The following is a 10,199-nucleotide window of genomic DNA, read 5'->3' as shown; positions in this document are numbered from 1 at the left end:
ATGCATTCGTTATGCACCGGTGCTGAGGGGTTGTTACCGCCTCATGTGTATTGAGTCCAGTATTTAGAAATAGAGGCCGTGTGTGTGTGTGTGTGTGTGTGTGTGTGTACACCAATGTGAACAGCTGTTACAGGAAGACATCCAGAGTATTCTGCAAAGTTGTGACCAGAACTACTCTAACGCAAACCCGGTAACTAGAGGATCTTAGAAGATCTGACCCACGGTGGCTGACTCGGCCTGGCATCGTCCGGTGAGGAAGCTACCTGAGTCTAGGAGCATGTGAACCCATCTTCACTCCCCCCTTCCTTTCCATGTGAGCTACTGACAGTCTGATCATTTCACTGGATGCAATCAGAGTTAGCTGCGCCGTCTCCCAGAGACTAGCCGACGCTCTTTGCTGAAGGGAGGTGTAGGAGGATCATGGCCATCCTCGTTAGCCTCTCCTGTGTGAGTACCCTGTAGGGAAAAATCCTTAGTTTATGAGTTGCTAGCGCGGACAGGGCATGCCTCCCCCTGCCCCTGTGTGTGTGATTGGAAAATGGGTGGGGGACAGTCTAAGCATTCCACCTCACCCTCTAAGGGTATGGCTACATTTGGAATTTCAAAGCCGCTTTGAAGTGTGAGTGTAGTCGGAGCAGCAGCGCTGGGAGAGAGCTCTCCCAGCGCTGCATGTAAACCACATCCTTTACGGGTGTAGCGTGCAGTGCTGGGAGCCGCGCTCCCAGCACTGCCGCCCTGATTACACTGAGGCTTTCCAGCGCTGTATCTTGCAGCGCTCGGGGGGGGTGGGTGTTTTCACACTCCTGAGCGCGAAAGTTGCAGCGCTGTAAAAGTGTGAGTGTAGCCATGGCCTAAGGGTATCCCAGCTTACGTACATTACAGTCCTAAAACCTGCAGGTATTTAGAAAATTAGAATCTTTACACGCATGAAAATCCATCTAAACAATTCCCGCTAGAAGGTACCTTCAATCTAGATAAGATCATACATCTCAGAGGAGCTTTTAATCACCAAAAAAAAGCCTCTGACACAGTGAGAGCAATTTGGCTATTGAGGAAAGGAACGGGTTAATTGGAAATTCAGCTTGGTCCAGGGATAAAAAGAATGTTGCTCTGCGTTCAAGGTCAAGAATCAATGCAGACCATGCTAAGTACAAAGAAAAACTGCTTTCGGCCCCAGCTGGCTGTGAAAAATCGAGACGGAGGCAAACCAAATGCAATACAAATTATAAGACTGAGATTACATTTGCAAAGCGTAGCTGTCCAGTGAGATCCAACAGTGTGCCTTTGTGACCTTGGAGCCAGTGTGGCTTGGTGACACTGGAGAAGCCACAGGCAGCCGACCTGGGCTGGAATCTCTGAAAGATGCCCCAGGAGATCCCACGGTGTAAAAGAACAGCCCTCCCAAGAGTGGAAGCGTGTTGGAAATTCTGGACAAGCTGTATACAGGATAATCTCCTGTCCACCTCTCCCCCTTCTTTTGAACGTTACACACAGACGTGGCCAGTCTGAACGTACGTGTGTGAGTATGAAAGGGGCTTGAGGCATTCATGTTTTTCCTGAGTGACGTGGGAGCGTTCCCAACACTCTCCATTGTTGTTGTTCTATTATTTCATTAATGAAGCTTTAAAATTCAGTCATATCGTGTGTTTTCTTTATCTTCCCCAACGTCCTGCAGTGTCAGCCTGATCACCTGACACGAGGGATAGATTGGTAACAGAAATTTGGCACAGTTTGGTGGGCAATTGAGAAGGGGGGAGCCCTGCAGAATTTGCACCATCTATTTGTTTTACCCTTGTTGTTTTATGTTTGCTTTGCTTGGTACTGTTGCTGTTATATGTTGAGGACTGCATGATTAAAGGAGTGCCCACTCTCAGCCGCAGTAAGTCTGAGAACTGGAGAGAGGCTTACCATTCCTCTGTTCACCCTGGTTGACCGGGAAGGGTGGAAGGTGGATCTACCCCCAGTCGTAGTAGGACTGGGCAATAGAGAAGATGGAGAAAAGGGAAGAGATGTGTACTTGAGCAATTAAGAGCATAGATCATGAACCAGGCAGCAATTCAAACCTACGCCCAGGGCAAGTTGCAGGCCTTGAAACAGGACTTCCAAGCAGAAAAGGAAGCACTGGCTAAGCAAGTATTGGTCCTTCAGGGACTTATCAAAATGTAACCATTTGTGCTCAGTATACACCATAGCAGCAGTGTGTTTGCCACAAGAGGAAATTGGATAGTTAAACTCCAACGGGCCATGTGTTTTTGCCCAGGTGGCAAGCCTGACGAGGGAGGACTCGGGTAGTCTTGTGAGTAAGAATGTTTAAGGGAAGAGACCAGGAAGGGTGGGGGCTAGTTGAGAAGCCCACTCTCCTAGCTAAACTGGTAGTGGAACAAAGCTGGTGCCCATGGAAGGGGCAGTTCAGCGAGAAAAGCAGGATCGGGCCCAGGCGGGCAGGCAACAGATACAGCGATTGGAAACCAGGTTGGAAAATTTTGAGGGCGTAGTGGAAGGAAGGAATAAGTAAGTATAAGCATGGGGATTTCAAATACCCAGGACAATACTTGAAATGGTGCTTTGAGTTGATAAAAAGCCTGGTCTACACTATGCGTTTATACTGAATTTAGCAGTGTTAAACCGAATTAACCCTGCATCTGTCCACACAACGAAGCCCTTTATATCAATATAAAGGGCTCTTAATATCGATATCTGTATTCCTCCCCGACGAGGGGAGTAGCCTCAAATCGGTATTGCCATTTCAGAATAAGGTTAGTGTGGCTGCAATTTGATGGTATTGGCCTCCGGGAGCTATCCCACAGTGCACCATTGTGACCTCTCTGGACAGCAATCTGGAGTTGGATACACTGGCCAGGTAGACAGGAAAAGCACCGCAAACTTTTGAATTTCATTTCCTGTTTGCCCAGTGTGGAGCTCTGATCAGCACAGGTAACAATGCAGTCTCCTGAGAATCGAAAAAGCTCCAGCATGGACCGCACGGGAGGTACTGGATCTGATCGCTATATGGGGAGAGGATTCCGTGCTAACAGAACTCCGTTCCAAAAGACAAAATGAAAAAACATTTGAAAAAATTTCCAGGGCCGTGATGCAGAGAGGCCACAGCAGGGACTCAGTGCAGTGCAGAGTGGAAGTTAAGGAGCTCAGACCAGCCTACCAGAAAACCAAAGAAGCAAACGGAAGGTCCGGGGCAGGGCCAAAAACATGCTGCTTGTACGCTGAGCTGCATGCAATTCTCGGGGGGTCCACCACCACTACCCCACCCCTGTCCATGGATTCCGAGGTGGGGGTGGTAACCTCAGCCATGCCTGAGGATTCTGTGGACGGGGAAGATGAAGAGGAGGACGAGCTTGCAGAGAGCACACAGCACTCTGTTCTCCCCAACAGCCAGGAGCTTTTTCTCACCCAGACGGAATTACCCTCTCAGGCCACTAGCCCAGACAATGAAGCCATGGAAGCCACCTCTGGTGAGTGTACCTTTGTAAATATAAAACATGGTTTAAAAGCAGCGTTTTTTAATGATTAATTTGCCCTGAGGACTTGGGATGCATTCACGGCCAGTACAGTTACTGGAAAAGTCTGTTAACATGTCTGGGGATGGAGCGGAAATCCTCCAGGGACATCTCCATGAAGCTCTCCTGGAGGTACTCCAAAAGCCTTTGCAGAAGGTTTCTGGGCAGGTCAGCCTTATTCCGTCCACCATGGTAGGACACTTGACCACGCCATGCATGTAGCAAGTAATCTGGTATCATTGCATGACAAAGTCTAGCTGTGTATGGTCTCAGTGTTTGCTGGCATTGAAGCAACATCCGTTCTTTCTCGTTGTGTTATCCTCAGAGTGATATTATTCATGGTAACCTGGCTCAAATATAGGAATTTAATTAAGGGGACAGAAATGGCCATTCCTACTGGGCTGTTTGCCTGTGGCTTAAAATAAATCCTTTCCTGCAGTTAGCCAAGCAGGGGGAAAAGTGGGGGGTTATTGGTGCTGAGCTTTTTTGTGTTTGGCTAGCAAGGATGTTCCCTGCTACCAGCCACGTGGTGGGTGGGTGGGTGGGTGGGTGGCTGGGTGGCTAGCAGCGATCTTCCATGATACCAGCCACGCGGTAGGGGGAGGGGTAAAGCGAACATCCCAGAGAATTGGATGTGGGGGGGTGGGCTGGTGCTCCATGTTAACAGGAAAGAAGCATCACTCAACGGGCCTTGCTTGCTATTTGGTAAAGGAGGGCGCTGGATATATGAAGGCTGCAGAAGACAATGGCTTACCATGGCCGCATGCAAGCTGAATTCTGCTGCCCAGACCTGCATCTGTGAGATCTCTAACACCAGAGCCGCAGGCACTCAATATTAAGATGCAAAATGCGACCTTGTATTGAGATCACATGTGCTATGTAATGTGAACAGTGTTGTTCACCGTGAAAGAGTATAAGCATTGTTCTGTAAAATGTATCTTTTAAAATACTTCTCTCCCTTTTTTCCCTCCCTCCTGCAGCTGCAAATTTTTCAAGTCTCTCTCCTCCATCCCGAAGGCTACTCAGATAAGGCGGAGGAAAAAGAAGACGCGAGATGAAATGTTCTCAGAAATCATGGCAGTGACCCGCAATGAAAGAGCTCATCTGAATGAGTGGAAGGACATGGCATCAAAGTACAGGAAAGATGCCAATAAACGTGAGGACAGGAGGGACCAACGTGAGGAGAGACACTCTAGATGAGAGGTGGCGGCAGGAAGATCAGCGGTGGCAGGATGCAACTCTGGGGCTGCTGCATGATCAAACAGACATGCTCCGGCGTCTGATGGAGCTTCAGGAACGGCAGCAGGATCATAGAGTGCCGCTGCAGCCCCTGTATAACCACCCTCCCCCCTCACCATGTTCCTTAGCCTTCTCACCCACCAGACAACTAAGAACGCGTGGGGGGAGGCTCCGTGCACCCGCCCATTCCACCCCAGTGGACAGCCCAATCAAAAGGCTGTCATTATTTTGAAATTTTTTTAGTGGCCTTCTCCTTCTCTTCTATCCTCCTCCCAAACCACACCCGGGGTACCTTGTCATTTCTCTCCCTCTTTTTATAATTAATTAAGAATACATGATTTTTAAATGATAGTGACTTTATTTCCTTAGGAAGCAAGCGGTAATCGAAGGGGGAGGGTGGGTGGCTTACAGGGAATGAGTCAATTGGGGGGGGATCATCAAGGAGAAACAAACACAACAGTCACACCGTACCCTGGCCCATGATAAAACTGGTTTTAAAAGCTTCTCTGATGCATACCACTTGCTGGTGTGCTCTTCTAATCGCCCTGGTGTCTGGCTGCGCGTAATCAGCGACCAGGTGATTTGCCTCAGCCTCCCACCCTGCCATAAAGGTCTCCCCCTTACTCTCACAGAGATTGTGAAGCACACAGCAAGCAGCAATAACAAAGGGGACATTGGTTTGGCTGAGATCTGATCAAGTCAGTAATGTGCACCAGCGCGCCTTTAAACGGCCAAATGCACATTCTACCACCATCCTGCACTTGCTCAGCCTGTAGTTGAACAGCTCCTGATGACTGTCCAGGCTGCCTGTGTATGGCTTCATGAGCCATGGCATCAAGGGGTAGGCTGGGTCCCCCAGGATAACTACAGGCATTTCAACATCCCCAACTGCTATTTTCTGGTCTGGGAAGTAATTCCCTTGCTGCAGCCGTTTAAACAGAGTAGTGTTCCTGAAGACGCGAGCGTCATGAACCCTTCCTGGCCATCCCACGTGGATGTTGGTGAAACGTCCCTTGTGATCCACCAGTGCTTGCAGCACCATTGAAAAGTACCCCTTGCGGTTTGCGTACTGGGTGCCCTGGTGCTCCGGAGCCAAGATAGGGATATGGGTTCCATCTATCGCCCCCCCACAGTTAGGAAATCCCATTGCAGCAAAGCCATCCACTATGACCTGCACATTTCCCAGAGTCACAACCGTTCGTAGCAGCAGCTTAATGATTTCTTTGGCTACTTGCATCACAGCAGCCCCCACAGTAGATTTGCCCACTCCAAATTGATTCCCGACTGACCGGTAGCTGTCTGGCATTGCAAGCTTCCAGAGGGCTATCGCCACTCGCTTCTCAACTGTGAGGGCTGTTCTCATCTTGGTATTCTGGCGTTTCAGGGCAGGGGAAAGCAAGTCACAAAGTTCCATGAAAGTGCCCTTACGCATGTGAAAGTTTTGCAGCCACTGGGAATCGTCCCAAACCCGCAAAACTATGCGGTCCCACCAGTCTGTGCTTGTTTCACGGGCCCAAAATCGGCGTTCCATGGCTAGAACCTGCCCCATTACGAGCATGAGCTCCAAAGCGCAGGGGCCCGCGGTTTGAGAGAATTCTGTGTCCATGTCCTCATCACTCTTGTCGCCACTCTGCCGTAGCCGCCGCCTCCTCGCCTGGCTTTGCAGGTCTCGGTTCAGCATAGACTGCATGAGACTGCACCAGGTGTTTACAACGTTCATGACTGCTGTCTTGAGCTGCGCAGGGTCCATGCTTGCTGTGCTATGGCGTCTGCACAGTGTAGATTGCCACGTACTTTTAGAGGCGAAAGAAAAATGCAGACCTGTTATTTACCAGGCTGCACGTGGCAATAGACTGTATAGGTAAGGGATGCAAGGAGGGTATGGGTCACGATGCAAACTGCAGGCATGCACACAACTAAAATTAATTAATTAAAAGTTTTATTGGGGATAGTTACAAGGGGTAGGGGAGCAGCGTATGATTAGCTAATAGGATTAATGGAACTTAAAACATACAATGGCTAAAGTATTTACTATCAAACAATATTTATAAACAAAGATGCAGTAAACAATATTTATAAACACGGATGCAGCATTTAGTAATAACCAATACTTGCGAATACAAACCAACTCATAACGACCGGCAAACGTAGAAACTCTGCTTAAAACACGTGAGCTGAGAGAGGCTTCGAGGTGATCAGGCTCGGTTACAGGTGTGCACAAGGTACACAGGATTCGTTTTTCTTTCTCCTCTTCTGCCTGCACATGGCAGACCAGCCTAAAATACCCACTATGACATCATAGAAGTGTCATAGGGGACGGGGCCCAAAAACTGTGTGTGTTCGTTTCTGATTGGTACAAGCAAAGTTTACACCAAGTAGGGGAACAGGTGCCTGAAAGTCTGGCTTCGCCCCCAAAAGGTGAGGAAATGCATATAGTTCAGAATGCCTTTAATACTGACTGACAAAGGAAGAGGCCAGGGCAATACCGGTATGGGCAAGTCTTTTAGGATGCAGACAGGAACTTATCTTAACACACAGTTCACCCAGGAAAAAAGGCGCTAAACACTTGCATGGAGGGAGGGGTGAGGCTGTACCCAGAACCACCCGTGACAATGTTTTTTGCCCCATCAGGCACTGGGATCTCAATCCAGAATTCCAATGGGCGAGGGAGACTTTGGGAACTATGGGATAGCTACCCACAGTGCAGTGCTCCAGAAATCGACACTAGCCTCAGTACATGGATGCACACCGTCGAATTAATGTGCTTAGTGTGGCCGCGTGCACTCGACTTTATACAATCTGTTTTAAAAAGCCGGTTTCTGTAAAATCGGAATAATCCCGTAGTGCAGACATACCCAAAGTAGCTGTTGGGAGACAAGCAAGTGATTTAAGGAAAGAGTGAGACGTTAACTCTGTAGTTGCTGGAGGGAACAGCAGTTGAACTTTGTAAAAATGCTAAAGAGGAAAGTTCTTGGTGCCTTTGAAATGTTTGTAAATAAATCCAGGCAAGAAATTATTTGATTGCAATCATTTGGCTATGAACAATTTAGTTGAATTAGCTAAAGAATGTAGACAGTGCTATGTAACTGAAATCCCATTAGGCTCTAAGGGCACTATAAGTAGTGTTTTCCTTCAGATCACTGTGTTTGAAAGCAGGAGTTAGAAGTAAAAAGGCATCAAAATTCTGGTAAAGTAAATTGTGTCCCTTTTTAAAGTAAGAATCTTTAAGCTGTGAATAGCTTTGGACCCAGAAGCAAGCCAGAAAGCATCTGTATTAATGCAAATTATCTAACTGATAAGGTGGTAGCCACTGAAACCTGGGCTGCCTATGAAACAAATACAAGAAAATATGGGGTAATTCCTCTGTTTTGCCTGAAATCAACAAGGGTATTTGTCTATTTTAAGCAATGACTGACTGCCCAGAAGGGGTAGACCTCTGTTTTTATCTTTCAGATAATCAGCGAAAACTGATGCCAGCTGAACAGCATTCAACGTACCATGCGTTTACTGACGCAATAGGAATTATGTTTTGTGTTCTATGTCCTGTGTTGTGCTGTTTGTGTTTAATATTTTCATCAGATAGCCTATTTTAAAATCAAACAGAAGGGTTAAATTAAAATGCAGATATTTGTTTTATTCAACTTGAAATACAAAGTGTTTGGATAAATCAGGAAAATGTGATATACTAAAGTCTAATACATTTGCTTAAGAGAGAAAAAGAAACTTCATTGGCTAGATTTTTTTTAATTGAAAAATTGTTATTAAGATTTACATACCAACAGTCTTTGGAAGCAAGGACATGAAAAGTTAACCCACTCCCTGTATAGCCAGAAGGATCCCATGTGCAACCTCAGATTTCTAGCCAGAGGGCTGGGGATGGTGGGAAGCTATTGAACACCAGATGTTGTACTGAGTGGACTCCTCAAAGTGGGTGTGCTTGTCCTGGCTTGTTGCTCCAAAGCTCTGTAATAAGGTTATTTTAGTGGAAGGGTATATGTGGCATACATTGAATAATAAGACTAATGTACTGTGTAATGGCAATGTGTATGTGTTCATTGTTGGGAAAAGGTGTATCAGTGAAGAGTGGAAGTTTCCTTTGTAGGTTAAAAGAAGCCAAGAAGGGGAGAAGGAAAAAACAGAACGAATTAACTGGAAAAAAAATAGCTAGTATGCTCAGTCTAAAGATAAGACCCTGGCCCCATTCAAGGACACTGCTCACAGCTAAAGCTTGACTGACAACCAAGAAAAGGGGGGGCTTGAATGTGCCCAAGCAGCTATGAGATCTGCAAAACACTGCCAGGCACTAATGAAAGTGTCAGGTTTCTTTTCTCACAGGTAAAGAAGCGCTACCCAAAGACCATAGCAGCCCTGCCACTCCTTGGAACCAGGAGACGGGATCTATGGAAAGGTCCATCAGCAAAAGACTGCTTTGGCTCCATGCTGGAAAGGCCCTTTCCGAGTCCTGTTAACCACCAACACTGCCATGAAGTGCCAGGGACTGACTGCCTGGACCCACGCTTCTCACTGCAAAAAGACCCCTCCACCTCGGGAGGATTATCCTAGAAAGAGAAATAGGCCAATCATCAATAGCTCTGCTGTGCCTTCTGGACAGCAGGGAAAAAGGACAAGGTGAAGTGCTAGTAACTTCTCCCTTGTCCACTGACAGACCTACTGTGCCTTTGGATTTTTCTAGAAAAATCAAAACCAATACAGGGTGATGTGCTGGTAACCTCTCCCCTGTAGGATGCTGAACCATGATTGCTTCAGGAAAGAAGAATGAACACTCACTCCACTTAAATTGCCAAAGTCCAGGAATTCCTGACTAAAAGGACATTAAGAACTGACCCTGGTGAAGAAACAAAGAATTATACACTGGCAGGAAGAAATTTGTGGGACCCATGCTTGGGAATGTGGTATTGATTGGATGTTGGGGTTTATTCTACAGGCTGTGCCCTGTGGTTTGGATAAATCCTTCAGCATGTATTGCCTTCCCTAATTGGATTTTAAATGACAAGTACCAAAGGAACCTTGTTGCCACTGCCCCGCCGTCTCCTCCATTACACTATTACCCCTGTAATACATCCAGATACAGACAATGCTGTATACCAATGGCCAAGGCCTTCACACTTTAGTTAATTTTTTTTCCCCAAACAATCTATAAATAAATAAGTTCAGGATATCCCATATAAGTGAACAATTGACTGGAGAATAAATGGATCAGTGGAAATAGAAATCTAGGATATCACTACAAGTGAACCCCAAGAATCTATAATTGAAATTGATGGGTTCCATAGTGAAGTAGATATGCTGACTCTTCCTGGAATTTGTACTGTGTTACATGAAAGAAGCCCTTATTGTTGTTTGGTCACCTAATTAGTGATTGATTAAACAAATACCCAAAGAGTTTGTTCTGCCACTGGAAATTTTACCTGTATTGAAATTATT

At 46.6% G+C, this 10,199-nt stretch overlaps 1 long non-coding RNA gene across 1 annotated transcript; it reads left to right on the top strand.

Moving 5' to 3' along the window:
• The first annotated feature begins 1,660 nt into the window (after nt 1-1,660).
• LOC127030033 (uncharacterized) lies at nt 1,661-5,100 on the top strand. Its single transcript, XR_007768271.1, has 2 exons — nt 1,661-3,470; nt 4,496-5,100. It is a non-coding gene; the product is annotated as an uncharacterized LOC127030033 (long non-coding RNA).
• Nucleotides 5,101-10,199: the final 5,099 nt, after the last annotated feature.

Source organism: Gopherus flavomarginatus, chromosome 10, assembly GCF_025201925.1.
Source record: "Gopherus flavomarginatus isolate rGopFla2 chromosome 10, rGopFla2.mat.asm, whole genome shotgun sequence".
In the NCBI taxonomy this organism is placed as follows: Eukaryota; Metazoa; Chordata; order Testudines; family Testudinidae; genus Gopherus; species Gopherus flavomarginatus.
This window is presented reverse-complemented; position numbering and strand designations above follow the sequence as displayed.